The sequence below is a fragment of the Petaurus breviceps genome, unplaced genomic scaffold (genome assembly GCF_028583685.1).
Source record: "Petaurus breviceps papuanus isolate PSGF00001 unplaced genomic scaffold, PetGlider_PUasm1.0 118, whole genome shotgun sequence".
Lineage (NCBI taxonomy): Eukaryota > Metazoa > Chordata > Mammalia > Diprotodontia > Petauridae > Petaurus > Petaurus breviceps.
Genome location: NW_027185616.1, coordinates 21,283,892 through 21,304,767, shown reverse-complemented (window position 1 = coordinate 21,304,767; position 20,876 = coordinate 21,283,892). Strand labels below are relative to the sequence as shown.

Genomic DNA, 20,876 nt, shown 5'->3' with positions numbered 1-20,876 from the left:
TAACCCCCTGTACACCCCACCTACGGGCGGTTAATCTACTTGATCAGATACATACATCGAAAAGGAAGGTGTGGATTCACTTTGCATCTGCCACTGTTTCTAGTCTCAGCTCCACAGAACAAGATACTCCCATACTAGGGTCCTGTTCTCTCTCCTGCTCTGCTTCCCGACCTTCTTTTGTTTCCCCTTTAGTTTGTAAGCTCCTTGAGGGCTGAGACTTTTTTTATAAATTGTATTCATCTCTTAGCTTAACGCTTGCCACGTAGTAGACAATAAATATTCATTGGATTGGGTTGGATTGGGTAGGAAGGGCTTAGGTCAGTGCATCTGAACTGTACTGTCGCTATTGTAGGAGAATGAAAAGAGAGCACTGTGTCATGAAAACCTAGGAAAGAGAGACTGTCACAAAGAAGACTATCCAGAGGTTGTGAAAGTGGGAGACTGGATGGATGGTGGTGTCACAGAAAGAAATGATAAAGTAAGATAGAGGGACAGGTGTAATGGGAATGGGAATTTGAAGACCTTCCCTGCCCCCTAATAGGCTGAATGTAATCACACGGAGCCTATGGCAGGAGGAGTTTGCTAAAGAGTGGAGCAGAGCCCACAGGAAGCTGGGAGTCAGAGCAGCTAGACGGGAGGGAGAAGAGGACACATCCAAGGGAGACAGTTGGGCTTGTGAGTAAATGTTGGTGTTTGCCACGTGCTATGACAGCTAGGCTTGTGTCAGTTTGTGGGAAGGCTAAAGAATGGTGTGGCTCTCTGCTACGTTATGGTGCATTAACTTCTATGTTGCTATGATGGATTTAGTTTCCTGGTGTCTGAATAAATGTTTTGCTTCTGTCTTATATGTGAAGAGTCTATTATATTTTGAGATTTAGCACTATGCCGATATATTTACAGTGACTGTTGGTGCTATGATTATTGCATTGGCACTACAACAGGTAGAAGAGGAAAGATCATGAGCCTAATCTTATGATATATTGATTCTGACCTTTGTAAATGCTTGGAGGTGAAAGAGGGCAGTCAGTAAATGAAAACTCTGAGTATTCTGGCTGGAATCGAGAGATTAGGAGCAGGAGAGGCAGTGACTAGACCACCTTTACTAGGAGTTTGGCAGTTAAGAGGAGGAGAGAGGATAATATCTTGAGGAGGATGTGGAGGCATAGGAAGGCTTTGTCTGTCTGTCTGTTTTTGTTCAGAGAGGAGAGAGACTTTACCATATAAGTAGGTGGGAAGGCAAGAACAAGTAGTATTAATAATGACGATAATAACACTATAGTTTCATATATATTATATATATATATATATTTCATACCTATTACACATATAATATATATCATACAGGCATACCTCATTTTATTGTACTTTGCTTTATTGCATTCCACAGTTGTTTTTTAAACAAGTTGAAGGTCTGTGGCAACCTTGCTTCAAGGAAATCTTTGGTGCCATTTTTCCAATAGCATGCATGTGCTCGCATCATGTCTCTGTGCCACATTTGGTTAATTCTTGCGATATTCCAAACTTTTTCATAATTATTATATCTGTTATGGTGATCTATGATCGGTGATCTATGATCAGTGATCTTTGATCATGATTATGATCTCTGATCTGATCATGATCATGATCTCTGATCATGGACCAGTGATGTTGCTATTGTAACTGTTTTGGGTTGCCACAAGCAGCACCCATATAACACAGAGAACTTAGTCCATAAATGTAGTAGGGGTTCCAACTGTTGCACTGACAGGCCGTTCTTCCATCCTTCTCCTTCCCCTTGGGCCTCCCTATTCCCTGAGACATAACATATTGAAGAATATTGCATGAACTTAGTTGATAAAGCAGTGGCAGAATTTGAGAGGACTAACTCCAATTGAAAGAAGCTTTACTATGGGCAAATGTAGCAGCACATGCTACAGAGAAATCTTTCATAAAAGGAAAAGTCAATCCATGTGGCAAACTTCACTGATGTCTTATTTTAAGAAATTGCCACACCCCTTCCAGCCTTCAGCAACCACCACCCTGATCAGTCAGCAGTCATTGATGTCAAGGCAAGATCTTCGAAATGTTAGTGGAATAGGAAGATCTTTCCCAGCTATTAATAGTTCTATGTGACCACAGGTGTCCCCTTTTCCCTTGGAACAGGAGCCGCATTCCCAGGTCTATAGGTGCACATGTATTTCAATCACAGCTGTGGCACATCCTGAGTCACAGAGCCCATTGGAGGAGGAATTTGCCTAAGGAGGAGCTTGCTTGGTGGAGGCTTGCTTGTAGGAGGCTTGCTTGTAGGAAGGCTTTTACATCTTTTGGTACTAAGCTAATTAGGCACTGAGTCACAAGGATCGTGATGCCTTCTGGCTCTGAGCCTATTAGTTGAAAACTATATATACTGGAAGGCTGGTACTTTACTTTGGGGGCTTGTTCATGAGGAGGAACTTTTGATTCCCTGGATGTGACTCTGAGTAGCCATTTGTTAAGAGCCCCACAACTACTCGATGTTGGTGCTCTCCCAGTTCTGTGGTGTATGCAGGTCATTGTATTATTCTGTTTAGACAGTTGGAGCCCTGTCTATTGGATTCTTTCTTGGATACTCACTTCATTCTACTTATCTGTAATTAGAGAAAGATTATTGACCCCCTGTGCTAGCAGGCCATCCTGGGTGTGCTAGGGTACTTGCTAATACAACCTTCTCCAGAAAAAGAATCATTACTTGCTGAAGGCTCAGATAATGGTTAGAATTTTAAGCAATAAAGTATTTTCAATTAATTCATGTGAATTAAAAAAAAAACAATACTATAGCACACTTAATAGACTAAGGTATAGTGTAATGTAATGCGAATGTAAATTTTAAAGATCTTCCCTGCCCCTAGGCTAAGGTGCACCTGGAGCCTGGGGTGGGAGGCTTGTTTTTCAGTAGATACTTCTTGATTGGCCAGTGAGTCAATAAGGTTGTTACATTCCCTGAGCCAGGAGAAGGCTATATAAGCCCTGATGTGAGGCTTTGTTTTGGGGGCTCACTTTGAGAAGTGTTCTGTGATTTGATCTGTATTCTGAAAAGCCGTTGTCCAGAGCCCCCCCGACTTTGAAAAACCCAGATGTTGACTGGGTATGGATGTAATGGTTGGACAGTTCGGAAATCTGTTACTTGATCTGTTTCTGTCTTGATAATTCTGTGTACTTTGAAGTTCGGGGTGCTGACCTTTTCCCCTGAACAAGGTAAACGATATATGGTCTGACTAATTAAAGTAAGCTTGTTAATCCATTTTGAGTTGCTTTCCTTTATCAAAGCAGATCCAAGAACCTGTGTGAGCAGCCACCCTGAGGACACTTGGGGTGCTTGCTGCTACATGTAAGCATATCTTTTTTTTTCCTTTTTGGAGGGGGGAAGGCAAGGCAAGGGTCAAATGACTTGCCCAAGGTCACACAGTGTCAAGTATCTGAGGCTGGATTTGAACTCAGGCCCTCCTGACTCCAGGACTGGTGCTGTATTCACTGTGCCACCTAGCTGCCCCAAACATAAATTTTGTGTGCACTGGGAAACTAAAAAAAAAATTCGTATGACTCACTTTATTGTGATATTCTCTTTATTGTGGTGGTCTGGAGCTGAGTCTGCAGTATCTCTGAGGTATGCCTATACACACACACATATACATATGTATATACATGTGTATATGCATATGTTACTTTAACATCTGAAAAGTGCTTTACATGCATTCTCTCATTTGAACCTCCAAAAAGAGATAGGGATTACAGGTAATGTGATCCCCATTTTTTTGTTATTGTTGTTCAGACCTATATAAGAAGTTCTCAGTGTGGAAATTCTTCTACAGATACACATCTAAAATTTGTCTGCAGCTTATAATCTTGGAAGGCCGCCTAGGGTACCGAGTGGCTAACTGACTTGGCCATGAGCACACAGTGTACAATAGAGATAGTGCTTGAGTCTTACAGTCTAAGAGTCTTCCAGACTCTTAAGATCTAGATTCCATTCACTATCTCATGCTACCTCCTCATCCACATTTCACAGCTGAGGAAACTGAGGCTTAGAGAATTTAAAAGTGACTTCTCCGAAGTTGCACAGACAGTATATGTTAGATGTAGAATTTGAACCCAAATCTTCCAAACTCCAAATCAGCCCTCTAATTCGCTATGTCATGCTTTAGAGAAGAAACTTAAAAACAATTAATTTTGTACAAATAAAAAGCCTACATTGCAACTTCAGGTAATATACTTTCCTTCTTTTCATTTATTTTAAAATGAAACGTGTTCAAGTCAGATGTAACAGAGCAATCATGCTAGAAAAGGGAGCTCTGCCAGAAATAACTGGATGTGTAACCTCTAGCAAGTTAGTTAACCCCAATTGCTTTAAAAAAAAAGTATTCATGTGAAATATCCTTAAATGTTCAAATATTGGAAACTTGGTATTGCGTGGTATTTTAGGGTAATGTTGATTCCAGTTGATCTCATGCACCTTCCCCCCTCTTCCATAAAATGTTGTAGCCTTTCTCCAAGCTAACTGACTACCTATCTTATATACATATATGACTCTTAAACAACAAATATCAATAAATATGTTACTGCTTACAGAGATGCTGGTGGACCTATTAATGTTTCATATAAATAGCCATTATCATTTCTCTACAAATGGTGCTGCTGCCATCAACGTCTTCATGCTTCCTCTTGCTAAAGTAGTCAACTCTTCATTCTCAGCATTTAATTTGTTAATTACTCAATCTATTGCTTCATAGCCTTTGTTAGCTTTAGATGATAATTGTACTTTCCATCAGTCCTTCTAGATAACTGCTAAGGTTCATTCCTTTCACTGTGATTATGGCTTGTTGAGTCTTTCCTAGTTTCTGAGGATGTGGTTTATACATGTCTCTCATCTACAAAAACCTCATTCGCATATGAAATATTAGTGGACTTAAGCACCATTGTTATCTCTATGGGATCAAGTACAGAATGTTTCTACACATTTGTTTTGGTTCTTGTTGCACTGATAAACTATTTTATGATAGAAGTCTGTGCTGATAACACTCTGTGCTGAGAAAGACCATGGCTTTGCAATTTTCCGGTGGGATCTATACGTCTGTCTAACACCTTGACTCCAAACACCCTTGAATTCATAGGATTTAGATATTTATGCACAGCAGCTGTTGTAACTATTTTCCATGGATGTTTGAAAATGTTCTCTAATGTCCAAATCTTCATGGTGCCAGCAACCAGCACAATGTCTGGGTGGTGTAAAAGGATACTAGGGGAAAAGAAACAGAGGCAACATCATCCCTTTTACATTGCCAGCAACAGAATGCATAGGTACTGAAAGGCTGGAAAAGAGATTAAAGATGAGGCCTGGGGTAAGGTCCTACAAGACAGAGAAGGAAGGATCAGTGATACAAGTGCAAGGGTTAACCTTGGCAAGAAGAAGGGTTGTTTATTCCCTGAGACTGGAGAGAAGAAGGGAAAAATGGGTGAAGACATAGAGAAGTTTTGAATTTACGAGGAGAATAGATAAAACAGTGCAGCAGGAATGGTTTCAGCTGTTCTTTCTCATTTTTTCAAGTTTAGTGATTTTCTACAATCATTTCAATTCAGCCCTTTCCTCACTGTAATTTGTTTACAGATGTGATTTTTTAAAATTTAAATTTTGGGGACTCCAAAATTTGACTTCTATGTACTATAAAAGTGGAAATTTGCTCTACCTACCTCACAGGGTAATTGTACGGTCAGTATTTAAAGTTCTACATAAATTAGAATTATTATAATGCATTCACAGAATGTTTACTATCAGTGTGTTAATTGTCGAATTGAGTTTCTCTCAAAATGTTCACTTAAGGTATGAGAAGTTATTTAGTCATCTTTAAAATTAACATGAAATTCATCTTATGTGTTAACTCATCTACATTCATCATTAAAAAATTTGCTTTCAGTTTCTATTAATATAAAGAAAAATTTGTATTTTTTTCTGAAAGCAAATTATACTGATTATCAAAATTACTGATTGTTTAAGAATTAGAGACCATTTCTTATTTAATAAATTTGCAGAGTTCATAGAACTGGAAAAGCAAGATTAAAAGAGACCATACAATCATCTGATCTCTAGTTTTCATTATTTCTGAGGATCAATAATCTCATCAGTGGGGGTATTCCATTAGTACAAATTATAACCTATCCATACCTCCTCATCTTGTGTCTCTTCTCCATGTCTTCCCAGAGATTCTCCAAAAAAGAATCAATGCATTGGAAGCTTTCATCTAGATCTCTTCACATTTTGTGAATACCACTAAAGCATATTATCCCTAAGAGGGAGGGATAACATCTGGTACATTCTCCTGACATGCTAGAAATATTAAAATGATTTACACCAGCAATTTCCAAACTCTAGGGTCAGGGACTCCATGAAAGTACCAATGAGTTTCTGTGGCTGACAGATCTGGATCCTACTGCGTAGCCACTCTAGACATGTATGTGCTTTTTCTTTTTCTTTTTAGAGGACAGTTGGGGTTAAGTGACTTGCCCAAGGTCACACGGATAGTTTTTGTGTTAAGTGTCTGAGGCCGGATTTGAACTCAGGTCCTCCTGACTCCGGGGCCAGTACTCTACTCAATGCCCCACCTAGCCGCCCCAGACATGTATGTGCTTTGGGGAAAGAGCAGGTGTTTGGGGGAAGACAATAGAGCTGTAGTATGATCAGAGAAGTTACAGGATCTAACCACTCTTTTGTCAGTCTCCTTTGCTGGAGTTACATGGATGTTCCATAAGATTCTGTCCTGGGCCTTCTTTTCTCCCTCTATACTAATTCATTTCATGATCTCATCAGCTCCCAAGGATTCAGTGATCTCTGTGCTGTTCTATTTACCCAGCCCTGACCTCTCTACTGACCTTTAGTCTCACATCTCCAACTGCCTATCTGACGTGCAGAAAAGGTTGTCCCATAGATATCTTAAACTCAACATGTCCAAAACAAAACTCATTATCTTTCCTTCCCCAAATCCTTCCCTCTTCCTAACTTCTCTGTTACTATCAAAAGCAACACTATCCTCCCAATCACCGAGGCTGGCAACCCCAGGTGTCATCCTTACTCTCCATCATCACCCCCATAGCTAATAGAATTACAAGCCTGTCCTCTTTTGTCCTCTGACACTGCCACCACCCTGGTGCCGGCCCTCATTACCTCACACCTGGACTACTGCAGTGGCCTGCGGGATGGTCTCCCTGCCTCAAATCTCTCGCCACTCACTCAGCTGTCTTCTAAGTCAGCCTCCTATTCAATAAACTCCAATGGCCCCCTGTAATCTCCAGTATCAAATACAAAATTCTCTGGCATTCAAAGGCCTCCATCTTACTTACTGGCTTACTCCTGCCCTACCAATCTTCTCACACCTTACATCCCACCACTCACTCTTCACACCAGTGACACTGGCCTCCTTACTATTCCTAACTGGTTGTCCCCCTTGCCTGTTGGCTTCCTTGGCTTCTGTCATGTCCCAGCTAATATTCTACTTTCTATTGGAAGCCTTCCCTGATTCCCCTTAATTCTTGTGCTTTTCCTCAGTTGATTATCCCAATTTTTCTTGTACATATCTTATTTGTACATAGTTGTTTACGTATCGTCTCCCCCATTACACTGTGAGCTTCTCAATAGAAGGGATTGTCTTTTACCTTTTTGGGGGTTTTTTTTATCCCCAGCACAGAGCCTAGCATATTATAGGTGTTTAATAAATGTTTATTGACTGATTTCTTGAGGTTACCTTTAACTCTTTCCTCACCCTTACCTATCATACCCAATCCATTAAGATGTCATATAAATGACATCTTTGCAATATCCCTTGTACCTATCACCTTCTCTCTGGTCCAACTGTCATTACCCTAAATGAGACCCTCATTGCCAATGAACTGTATTCTTGCCAAAGCCTCCTAATCTTCCCATAAATACACTCTCCCCACTACAATCCATCTTTCATATTCATGCCAAGAGAATACTGCTTATATAGAAAGCTGTTCATGTGATCTACTCAAAAATCTTTAGCGAATAATTTCCTATTGCCTACTGAGTAAAATTCGAATGTCTCCAAAACCTGATACCACCCTGCTACCTCACTTTCCTAGCCTTATCTCCAATTACTACCCTGCCCATCCCCCCTTCCCACTTCCCATTTCAGTCAAGGTCCTCTAATCTCTGTAACTAAAACATGCTAAGTACCCTCTCCCTTTTTTGCTTTGCTTAGACTATTACCTATGTTTACATGTCTTTTCCTTTTTCTCTTTACCTAATTAATTCCCACTCATCCTTCAAAATCACTTTGCATTAATTCAGTATGAAAAGATAACTTTCTTTGAGACCTAAATGCAGATACTATTTATGACAAACAGAATAATGGAATCACAGAATCTCAGAAAAGATCTCAGAGATTGCTTAATCTAAGCCATGGAATCTCCACTAAAGTAACCAACACAATTTTCCATTCAAATTCCACTGGAAATGAGAACTCCACTGTCCATTTACTTTTGGACACCTCTGATTCAGAATTTTTTCCCTTATATTGAGCTGAAATCTGTCTTTCTACAACTTTCACCCCTTAGATCTTAGATTTTTTCAACTATGATCTCTCTTTCTTTTTTTCATAAACCTCCTTCTTTATAACTCCTTAACTATGTGAAGAGAGCTATCAGGCCATCACCCTACATCTTTTCTTCCTTAGGCTAAACACCATAGTTTGTTCAACCAGTCCTTGTGATGGGGTTATGGCAACGGAAATATGTGATTCACTCTGGACCCCTAAAAGGAAAAGACCATCTCTTTAGGACCTGGACCCCTACAAGCCCCTGATCTTTGCCCACATTTCAGCAGCCCAGATCCCTGGTCCCATAACCCCATGACTTATATGTCATGGTCTTCAATACTCTCATCATCTGTCAGGCCCTTATCTGCAAGAGAGAAACAACTATTTCTCTCTTATGTTAACAACCATTTGCTATTGGGAAGATCCAGGATTTTTTCCTTTCCTGTTTCCTTGTTTTCTAACATTCTCCTCAATCTGATGGGGTGCTTGGGATCTATGTTTGTAAAATCAATTTGTAAATTCAATTTGTAATACCAATTTGTAACATTAGTAATGATGGGGTGCTTGGGATCTATATTTGTAACATCAATTTGTAATACCACTTTGTAACATCAGTCTGTAAAACCAGTTTGTAAAATCACATTTGCATTTTTTCTCATTATCTTAAAACATTGTGCTGAGAAGCAGTCCACGAAACAAAAAAAGTTCAGAATTACTGCTCTAAAGCATGCTGCTGGTGTAGTCAACAAGTTAAAATTCATTCAAGACTTTTTGCCACCCATCAGTGTCATGTTTGACAAGATTGATGTCTGGGAACCAAGGCTAACCTAGACTCAGTGGATAATAGGCTAAGGAGTTAACCCAGAGATAGGGTCCTGAAGGATTCATTGAGGCAGCCAAGGAGTCAACCTAGAGATAGGGCACCGAATATAAAGTTTCAATTAGAGGTTAGTGAAAATAGAGATGTAAATTTTTTTCCCCAGAGTAATTCAGGCCATGAACAAGTTTGATGGTACTTTTATTCTTTGTTTTACCATGAGGTCTGTGTTGACCTAAGGGCCACCAGTGAAGAACTTTGGGCTCTGAGACTTTATGGATTAATGTTTCACAGAGTCCACCCAAGGCCATGAAAGCTAGCCCTTATTTCTTTGAAAGCAAATCCAATAAAATTACAAAGATACTCATGGGGTAAGGCTCTCTCCCCCCTTCCCTTTTCTCTCTTCTTCAGTCCAGCAACAATTCTAATGCTCAGAGACCAGAAAACACAGACCTGGGAGGGGAAGTAACAGATTATATCTTTGTTTCTCCACCAGTCTCTGCCATTAGGACCCCTGAGAGGCTAGGAAAACTGGTAAAACTTCACTGACTTAATAAAGGTTTGTGGAATGAATGAATGCTCAGTTTTGCATGTAATCCCACAAAAGCTTATTTATAATAAATTTCTAATCCCAATGAGGCACTCAGTTTGGGACAAGGGATGAAGGTATGGTGGTGGCTCTGAAGGAGGGATGAGGAAGTTAGCTGGGGGGTCGACTAGTTGTCGCAGTGAATAGAGCACTGGCCCAGGAGTCAAGAAGACCTGAATTCAAATCCAGCCTCAGACACTTAACACTTACTAGCCATGTGACCCTGGGCAAGTCACTTAACCCCAATTGCCCTGCCCTTCCCCCTCGGGGGAAAAAAAAAAGGAAGGTAGCTGGGCAAGGTTTCCACTGACCACAATAGCAATGGAGGTAGAAAATTTGCAGAAAAGAAGAAGGTCAGCAGAAAGTAAAGTTATGCCACAGGACCTATATTAGCCTATGTCATAATTAAAAGACAATATCAATGGTAGGAAAGGCTCTAAAAATAGGAGATGGAAGTGAAAAGTGCTATTTAAATGTATGGCTTGATTGTAAATCACTGACTTTTATAGTACATTCTCATCTTTAAGGATCTCAGTACTCAAATATAAATCTGAGAATTTTATTTCAACTCATTTCATTTAAATTAAATAAATGCTCATAGAAAGATCAAAGAGCTAGGGATCCTTCTGTCATTGGTTTTCAGAAAAGTTTTTGATGTATTTGTCTTAAAAGAAAACCACATGAAGAGGGAAACATGGTCACGGAAGAATGACCATAAAGTCTCTTGTATTTGTTTATGAAAAATTAAAAGGCCTTAAAAGAAAATTACTGCAATTAACAGCATTTGTGAGGATATGTGTGATGCAGAATAAGAAAACAAGGTTAGATTAAAAAAAAATCACAGACTAGCATTCTGTACTGAAGAACATAGCCAAGAGGAAAATGAACATCCCAGATTCAATCTTAAGAGCAGCTAGGTGGCACAGTGAAAGCTGGGCCTGGAATATGGAAAACGAGTTCAAATCCAGTCTCAGATGTATCTTGGGGAAAGTTATTTAAGCTCTGTTTGCCTACATTTACTCAACTGCAAAATAAAAATAAAGAGGACCATGACATCAAGGGAATGATGCCATGACTTGCAGTTGACTTGGATTTAAGTGAGGGAGGGCTGTTCGAGTTTACCCGTCTTATTTTCATTCATCAGGACAACTGGAGATAAGTGTTTTATCTATTTATCTTGTGACCTATACTAAAGATCAAAATCTCTAGAGAAAACTTTGGCTTAATATGGACAAAATGCGGCTATGTGTATAAAAATTCAAGGTCCTTCGGTGCAGTAAATGGTACTCTGGTGGCCTGAGTCACTGGGATCTTGGATATATTCCACACATCTTTGATTTCACTATGAGTGCAATGTAACAATAAATAAGTATGACTTATGATGAGGTATGACAGAAGTCTAGAAGCAACATAAAAATGTGACCTTTCTCCTTTGATTCTAATCCATTACCACCTTAAGGATAATTTAATGTGAAAAAGCTAGAAAAAATAAAAGGCATGATATAATTATCACTATATTTTATTTCTTTTCCTCCTTTCCTTTTATCTTTACATTGTCTACATGTTATAGGAAATATTATGATACTCAGGCTGTTATACCGGGCTTAAGTAGAAAAACAAAATCATATAAAGCCTCAAATACATAAAATTAAATTTGGTCTGTAAGACACTGTAAATATCACCATGGAGACTAGGGTATGAATTGTCTCCATGGAGATCCACATGAGGTCTTTCTACTTAAAATTATCATCACACATAATCAAGTATTGGTTTAATCATGGAAAGGAATAGGAAAAATAAGGACATGTGATCTTTCAAGGGATAAAAGCCAAACATTCCTGAATGTTATCATTCTATTATCAGAAGGCATAGGAAGAAAGCCTTTAGGAAAGGTTCTTCCTCACTCAAGTCTGCCAAAAAAAAGAAACACGGTGATGATTATATTTACCACAACAATGGTTCATTAGAGAGACACTTAATAAAGTCATCAGATATTAGAAAGAGAATAAGGTATGCAGTGCCTTCTATGTCTCTGGTACTGGGCTAAGTGCTTTTCATAAATGTTATCTCATTTGATTGTCACAACAGCCTTATAAGGTAGAGTCTATTAGCGTTCGCATCAGTGGACCAATTCCGATGGGGCGGTGTCCTCTTCACTAGCTTAGTAATCAGTCAAATATCTGCACAGAAAAGCCTTTGTTTGCTTAAAGTCAATCTAAACAGCCATCCTGGCATAACAACTCTATAGCTAATCTATAGAAGTCAGTTATGTGTGTTCACGTGTGTTTTCTTTATATGCTTCATGAATACAGCAGAATGACATTTTATTAGATTAACAAACATTTATGAATTCCTACTATGCTCAAAGTACTATTAGGCACTGAGAACACAAAAATGAAACATCACAGTTCCTGATCTAGTGAAGAATCAAGGTCCACAGTTTGAATCTTGACTTTGCCACTTGCCAACTATGTAACCATGCACAAATTACTTAACCTATGTGTACCTCACTTTCCTAAATAGGAATATTAATATATATGATGCTTATCTCACCAGGTTATTCTAAAGAAGAAATTGTATAAATCTCAAAGAGCTATATCAGTAAGAATTAGTAAGAAGAAGACTAATATTTCAATACTACGATACAAATCCACTTCTAAATCTATGATCCTCAGGATCCTGGAGAAAGTCAGACAGAGTGACATGAGAGATGCAAGAAGCAAGTGTAAAGTCAAGCAAAGGCAAATTCCCAAGGTTCAAAATACCAGCATAGGTGCTCTCCATTTTTTTATTCAGTGAAATATTAAGAACAGAGAAAATCAAAATATAACATCATTCAAAATACAGCATTTACCAAGTGTAATTCAATCAAGTACTACCCCACTCCTGGACATTACATTCATTTAATCAATCACAAAGTCCCTTTTCTAAACACTTCTCCACCCCTAGGCTGTACATTCATTTAGTCAATCACAAAGCCCCTCTTCTCAAATGGAGATTAGTTTCCAATCATAAGTAAAGTACATTCATTTGTTCAATCACAGAGCACAAAAAAGTCAAAGGTTTCCCACCCTTGGATTACAACTGAATAGGCCATCTACCCCAGAGTTACAACAAGCTTAAGCACAGCATTTAATACCCAAAGAAAGGTCTTTTCTTCATCTTGACCTGAGGCAAGTTCTCAGCAATCTCTGTTCTTGGGGAGACAAAGCTTAGCAAGGCCACAAGATACATTGCCAGTGTCTTCATTAATTCATTCTCTGTCTGCAGAACAGTCCTAGGACCCCTCAAAACATTAGCAAAACCCTCTTCCAGGATTTCTGTAAACATACAACAAGAAAATCCTTCTTCAGGGCTTCTGAACCAACAGCAAGGTTCCAGAACCTCTGCAACAACAGCACTGTCCTTCACCAGTGTACAGAATTCACTCTCTGTCTTCAGAACAGTCTCAGAAGCTCTGAACCAACAGCCAGGTTCCAGAACTTCTGCAACAACAGGACTCTCTTTCACCAGTGAACAAATCTGGCAAAACAACATCAAAACAGACAGACAAAGTGCCAGTATAACAGCCATGTCTCCTCAGTCCTTGGCAGCTCTGGGTGGCAGCTCTCAAAAGTCCTGGGCAATTCAAACTGGCCCTCAGCAATCCTCTCCGTCTCTCTCTGCCTCCAAGATGCTGCTTCCAAAAAGTTCTCCTGACTCTCTCTTTGCTTGTGTCTCTCTAAATTTTATGTCACCAGCTCCTCCCAGTTCAGCACTCTCTTTTCGAATCAAGTCCATCCCACAAGTGGGATTCACAAGCTCTGGCTTTTAACACAATCAATCCGAAAACCAAGCCAATACAGGGGGATCTTTAAATTCAATTACTATTACAGCAAGTCATGCATCAATTAACAAGCATTTATTATGCTTCTGTTATGTGCTGATAATATGCCTTATATAAAGTCATCTACCCCCTGCACAAAGAGAGACCACTGTTTCCTAGGGGAAAAAAAAAAGAATGGCAGCAACAGCTATTAAAAAATAACATTATGTGAAAAAAATGTCCTCTCTCTCAGCTCTCTTCCATGTGTATACCTACAAAGACAAAATGAAACATTCCCTGTCCTCAAGGAATTTGTGTTCTGTTAGGGGAGGCAACATGCATAATATATAAGTATATACAAAATAAAGGTGAGGTAATTTGGAGGGGGAGGCTCTTAGAACTCAAGAGAATCCTACATCTTCATGCAGGAAGAAATAATTCCTAACAGGACAGAAAAGGGTAGGCTTCATGAAAGAATTTGGGCAGCTAAGTGGTGCAGCTGACAGAGGTTGTGTTGAGCATAACCCCACCTTCTCTTCCCCTAATTGATCTGTAAATAGGAATTTCAGCACAAACTCCACCCTCCCCTCTCCTAATGATCTGTGGGTAGAGGTTTCAGCCTAGGGTAAAATCCCTGCTCCTTTCTTCCCCATCCGTTCTGGAGGGGGGAGGGCCAGACGTAGCCATTTGTGCAGGGGGCATCTCCTCCCCAGTCAAAGCTCAAGATGTCAAGCCTCTCAACCATCCGTATTCTGGTTAATGTTTGTATGTCTTTTGTGTGTCCTGTGCTCGCTTGAGCTCATTTGCTTCCTGTTCAGAATCTGCAGGGGCAAGCAAGTAGCTAGGGACTATTGTTGGTCCTTGTGAAGTTTTGTCTTGAGCTCATTCGCTTAAAGCCTCCCTGTTTTTATTCTGCAAAGCAGGTATTCGAGTGGTTATCAGACAAGCACCTCCAAGGGAGCTTTTATGATTTTCACTGGAAAGACATATTTGTTTATAAGACTATACTGTTTATCTGTCTTTTCATCCTAGAACATGGGAGGTTCAGCCAGTACATCAAAAACTCCCCTGGGTTGCATACTAAGCCATTTTAGAGTAGCCTGTCAGGACAGGGCAGATTATGGGGTCCCCTTGAAGAAGAGGAAACTCATTTCTTATTGCATGAATGTTAGGCCCACATTTGGGGTGGGCTGGCCCCCTCAGGGAAGTTTCAACAAGCAAATGATCCAATCAGTGTGGTGGATGGTAACAGGGAATCCAGGACATGCAGATCAGTTCCCTTATGTTGATGTCTGGCTAGATCTCCTCACCTATCCTCCTCCCTGGCTTAGGAACTCTTCTTTCCAAAGGGGCATCCGAATCCTTGTGGCTCACCCACTCGGATACGCCTAAGACAAAACCTCCCACAAAAAAACAATCCTACAAGATCATATCAAGAAGCATAATCTCCCCCCACCTTACAGCCCTCCCTCCCCTCCCTCCACCTCTTCCCCTGACTCCTCGGGGCCTCCAACCTCCCCCAGTCCCCTTTCACCCCCCCCACACACCCAGACTGGGGCAAACTATCAGCCCCCAGAAGAACCCTCTTCTGCTTCAGCCATCTTTCCCCTCAGGGAATCCATGAACCCAGAGGGAGTCCCCTCCCTAGTATATGTTCCCTTCTCCACTTCAGATATTTACAATTGGAAAACTCAAAATTCCCCCTTTTCAGAAAAACCTCAGGCTCTTATTAAGCTCCTTGAGTCTGTCTTCCAAACGCATCATCCCACGTGGGAGGATTGTCAACAGCTCTTAACCACTCTATTCACCACTGAAGAGCGAGATAGAATTAAACAGGCAGCCAGAAAAGCTGTGCTGGGCGCTGAGGGTGGGTCATTGGAGGCAAGAACAGGTCAAGAGAGTGTTTCCCTCTTCCCGGCCTGTCTGGGACCCTAACACTTCCAGGGGCCGAGAGGCATTAGACATACCTCCTCCAGAGCCTAAGAGCAGCAGCTCGAAAACCAACTAACCTGACTAAGGTTTCCGAGGTCAAACGAGGGCCCCAGGAATCCCCTGGAGCTTTCCTGGAGCGCCTGTATAAGGCCTACAGAACTTATTCGCCTATTAACCCTGAGGCTCCCGAAAATGCCCCAGCCCTAAATATTGCTTTTGTTTCCTAGTCCACCCCTGACATTAAAAGGAAACTCCAGAAACAGGAGGGTTTTGAGGGCATGGTTATATCCCAGCTGGTAGAAATTGCCCAGAAGGTTTATGACAACAGGGACAGCCCCTCTGATAAAGCAGACAAAAAGCTTACCCGGGTCCTTATGGCTGCACTTCAGACTTCCAAACGGGGTACCCGAGTAAGCACTACACCACATGGTACCCACACCCCTCTTGCAAGGGACCAATACTGCAAAGAGTTAGGCCATTGGGAAAATGAATGCCTCTGGCATAGAGACTCTCCAGAGTCCTCCAAAAATTCAAAGGGGGGGAGGGGCAAAACTTTTTACTGTGCTGGTCCTTCCCCTCCTCGTGAGCATTGGGAAGGTAGGGAGGTGGGCCCCTCTTTGGGAATCCCTCCCCTCTGATCAAAGAAGCAAGAAGGCTAGATCTCCTGCCTGACCAATTAAAGCCAATGAAGTGTGGAGCTTTGAGAATGGCAGATTCAAAGCTCACTTTCAAAAGGTCCACCAAAATTCTCCCTGTTGTTGTAATCATTTGAAATTTTTAATTTAGGAAATTTACAATTTCTTTAGAAAATATCTTTGCAAATTCTGAAAATTAATCATTAAGAAATTGGAAATAGGATATTAGGATTGCTTTAAAAAAAACCGAAGTTTTTTAGGATATTGGGATTGTTTAAAAAACAAAAAAAAAGGTTTTTTTAGGCTATTGGGATTGCTTGATAGAAAGAAGTCTTTTTGCTATCTCAGCTTGACTTGTTCCTTGAATTTGAAAAGGGAAATTAATAGCGTTGGTGAAACACTTGATTGTAAAATACAATGACTGGCATATGTTGGTATCTCTCTAATTTTGAATCCATGCCAGAATTGATAAAGTCAATTATTATATAAGTCATTTGATATTCATTGTTATTTTGTTGCCATTTTCCTGAGACTGTATTGTGTTTCTAAAAGTCTATTTAGCTGAGTGAATTTAAGAAACATTTTTGAAGTAGGAATAGTATTATAACTATTTTTTTAAATATGAATTTCATATTGCATGTGTATTGGGTTTTTATGTTATAAAATTTGTTAATTTAAAACTTATATTTGTGTTACAAACAGGAAATAATAATGTTGATATTTCATTTAAAATTTTGGCTAAATTATGTAATTTGGAAAAATTATGAACTCTGATGTTAAAACAATCTTCTTATTACTATTCTAAAGCTGTTGAGTGATCTAAGGATATAGATATATATGTTAACTTGGATGTATGTGAATATACAATGTCTTGGGAAATTTCTATTAGGAGCATTTTTACACCAAATTAGTTTTGGGTAATTCCCATAATTGAAGGTTTATTTTATAATTATTATGTTTGTCAACCTTAAGTGAAACCTTTCTTAGGTGTGAGGTTTGTGTCAATGGTTATGGGATGAATGATTTTCTGTGCAAAACAATTTGGAAATTATTAAATTAAGATCACCAGATTGGTAATTACTTGATTTTGGTTTAAAGTATATCATAATATTGTTACTGGTAAACATTTGTATTATGAATGTTATAATAGAAGCAGTTTCTCATACTCTAAATGCTGTTAAATTAAGAATTATAATGTCAGAGGAACAAGAAAAATGATGGTGGATGAAGTACTCTGACCATGTCAGAGTATCAGTTATGATATTCTGAAATGTTGTAATTTAAGAAATCATACATTTCAGTTTTTCTTTTTTAAAATTTCAATTCATAAATCAAGTATTTACAATAGCATGCTTGGGAAAAACTACTTATTGGTAATTATGTGAAGAAAAGACCCTGTGAATCCTCTTCTAAATTTTGTAAAACCTAGAATATGGAAATGAGGGCTTAGGTGTCCCAGGAAACAATTTGGGGGGTTAGGGCTTTTCCCTGGACCTGGCTTCAGCCACATTTTAGCCTCTGGCTACAGATCTAGCCCCATATAAAACAGAGACAGATCTACCCAAATGATTTTGGGTCCCAGCTGTTTAAGGGGGGGAATGATCGGGTGCTTAGAATGATGGGTTTACTTGGGTACCTGATATTTAGGTTAATCAGAGTTACTTTAGTTGAGAGAAAAGAAAGATACCATTTTTGACACCAGGTTAATTCAAACTGTCTCTAAAGTCTATTTATGAAAAGCTGAACAAAGCAGATAAGAAGGTTAAGGGACAAATGGGGTTCATCCAGACCCTCCTGTTTCCAGATAGTTGATATCAGTTTTAGAAGTATGTTGAGAGAGCATGAGGAAGTTTTGGGAAGGCAGAAAGATTTGTAATTTAAGTTTGTAAATAATAGCTCAATCAAATTTTAGATGGCCCTATCTGAAGGACACTAGTCCATATTTATTTGCTATTTAATACTTTGAGGGATTGTAAATTTTTCTAAGCCTTGATTACAGGAGTCATCATAAAAGCCGATAATGGGATGGCAGAGGCTGCAGGCTGCTAACTGTTCAAGGTGGATGTCTGTGCTTGGAAAAGTTTGGGGACAACCTCAGACACTGCCCAGGTGGGATCTCTCTGACTTTCCCAATTATACCTTTTCTTTCTGAAAAGGAAACCTCCCACCTGTTTATGCCTAAGCCTTGATTTCAGCACCTGGTGACTACCTGAATGACTAGCGGAGATGACTCATGCCTGGAATCAAACAAGGCTAAGGAAGTTTTCCTTCTGGCAAGGTTTATGAAATTGTCCCTCTTTTTATTCTATAGCAAATTCACTGAGAAGTAATATTCAGGGGCAAATAAATGAACAATATAGAGATAACATCCCTCAAAGAAGGAGATGATTAGTAATAAGGCAAAAAGTAATGAAACAGATGCCTGATTGACCAGGATAGTAAAATTTGAGGCGAACAACAGGATCAGACTAGATGACACCTAGGATTAAATACAGATGCATAAAATTGGCTTTAAAAATTTCCTATTCTGTGAATTCATGATTTGGGCATGTTCTGGAATAAGATCAGAGGTATGGATTTTGGATTTTAGCACAAAGATTGTATAAGATAGTGGTAAGGGAGAAGCTAATGTTAATTTGTTCATGCATCTGTCTGATAATTTTACAAAGGGCAGATGAAATCAATTTTTTAAAAAGGTTTTTCATATTTTAAAGGACACCTATACCAGGTACAGGATTTAGGAAAGGTAGAAATAGCAAAGAATAAATAAACTGAAAATTCTCTGTAGTTTCAAAATATGGCACTAATCTTAAGTAATTGTACTAATTTATATTAAGTCAAAATTATCTGGTCATCTCTAGATCTGAACTGGAGAAGCCAAACTCCTTTTGAAATTCTGTAACTACATGAGGCGTCTGGGATTTAAAAGCGTTGCTTAAATGAAATAGGTCACTGGGATACAAGGAATTGTATGCTAATTATGATTCTTGTATAGTTTGTATGTAGGTTTTCTTGGTGACATGTACCTGACAATGTAATTATGTCATCTTGTAAAATTGTGAGAAAAACCTCATTGTATTCACTGAGCCTAGCCCTGTGTGACTAAGGAAACTGAACTGTTTGTTTGAACCTAGTCTTGCATGGCTAGAAAACTGGACCTTTATATATAGAATCATGTTTCTGGGAGCTCTTGTATTGTACATTTGAACTCTAGTCATATAAGGATCACCCCCTGAGCCTTGGAATCTGAAAAAGATGACATCAGATGCATCCAGCTTTCCCAAGAATTCAGACCTGACCTCTATTGGGACAGCTTCTTTCCTGGAGAAATTCAAATAGAGGACTGATGGAAAAATGTGGCCCCCTCCTCTTCCTTGAGACTATGGCCTTGATTATAGGAAGTCCCTATTAACTGTTAAATTGCTAATTGTCAGGGACCCCGTCTACCATTCTTTAGGAATGGAATTGGATAACCTGGATGATGTGGCCCCAGTCATGTCAAAGGTTTGAAATACCTACAAAGAAAAGTAGAGACTGTTGAGCACAATCCCACCTTCCATTCCCTTAATTGATCTGTAAGCAGGCATTTTAGCATAACTCCACCTTCTATTCCTTTAACTGATCTGTAAACAGGAATTTCAGCACAAACTCCACCCTCCCCTCTCCTAATGATCTGTGGGTGGGGGTTTCAGCCTAGGGTAAAATCCCTGCTCCTTTCTTCCCCATCCTCTAACCCCCCCCCCAACCCCCTACCAGGTGTTCCCCATCTCCACCCATTCTGTGTTCCCCTGTACCTCAGCCTAGGAAAAACTTCTAGGGCAAATTCAAATATACACTGACCAATCACTGATTGTAGTTTCAGCTTACATAAACTGACTATTGTAATCTCTTTAAAAACTGGCATACTGTTCATGCCAATTTACTGTCTGATTTAGGTATGTGACCCCGGCAGTTCCTCGGTAATAAAATCCACTTCCAATTTTAATCTCTGGGATCTTCTGTCTCATTCCTTTATGCCCAACAGTTGGTGTTAGAAAGACTCATCTTTCTGAGTTCAAATCTGGCCTCAGACATTTGTGACCCTGGGCAAGTTACTTAAGCCTGTTTGCCTCAGTTTGTTCATCTGTAAGATTAGCTGGAGAATGAAATGGCAAACCACTCCAGTATCTTTGCCAAGAAAACCCCAAATGGGGTCATGAAGAGTCAGACATGACTGAAAATAGCATGAAAGAGGAAGCTCGCGAGGTAAGCCTTGAGAGAGGGGTTATTTCAACAGGGAGAGATAAAATTAGCCAGTTCAGTCAAGGGAAGCAGTACATGTAAATATACAAAATCAGAAAAGGTCAGCAGTACAAGATCAGGATAGAACTAGCAACTGAATTGACTGGAATTCAAGAGTATATGAATGAATGAACAAATAAACGAATGAAAAAGTATTTTATTAAGCATTTACTATGGGCTAAGCACTACATAAAAGGGAATGGCTTTTCAAAGCTACCGTGTTTCCCCAATAATAAGACCTATCCCGAAAATAAGC

The 20,876-nt window shown here is 39.5% G+C and overlaps 1 protein-coding gene and 1 pseudogene across 1 annotated transcript in view; both read right to left on the bottom strand.

Moving 5' to 3' along the window:
- CFAP95 (cilia and flagella associated protein 95) overlaps window positions 1-20,876 on the bottom strand; it is a 91,164-nt gene that overhangs the window by 55,203 nt on the left and 15,085 nt on the right. The gene's annotated exons all lie outside the window — the stretch shown is intronic.
- On the bottom strand, window positions 4,628-5,208 carry LOC138161442 (PRELI domain containing protein 3B-like; annotated as a pseudogene).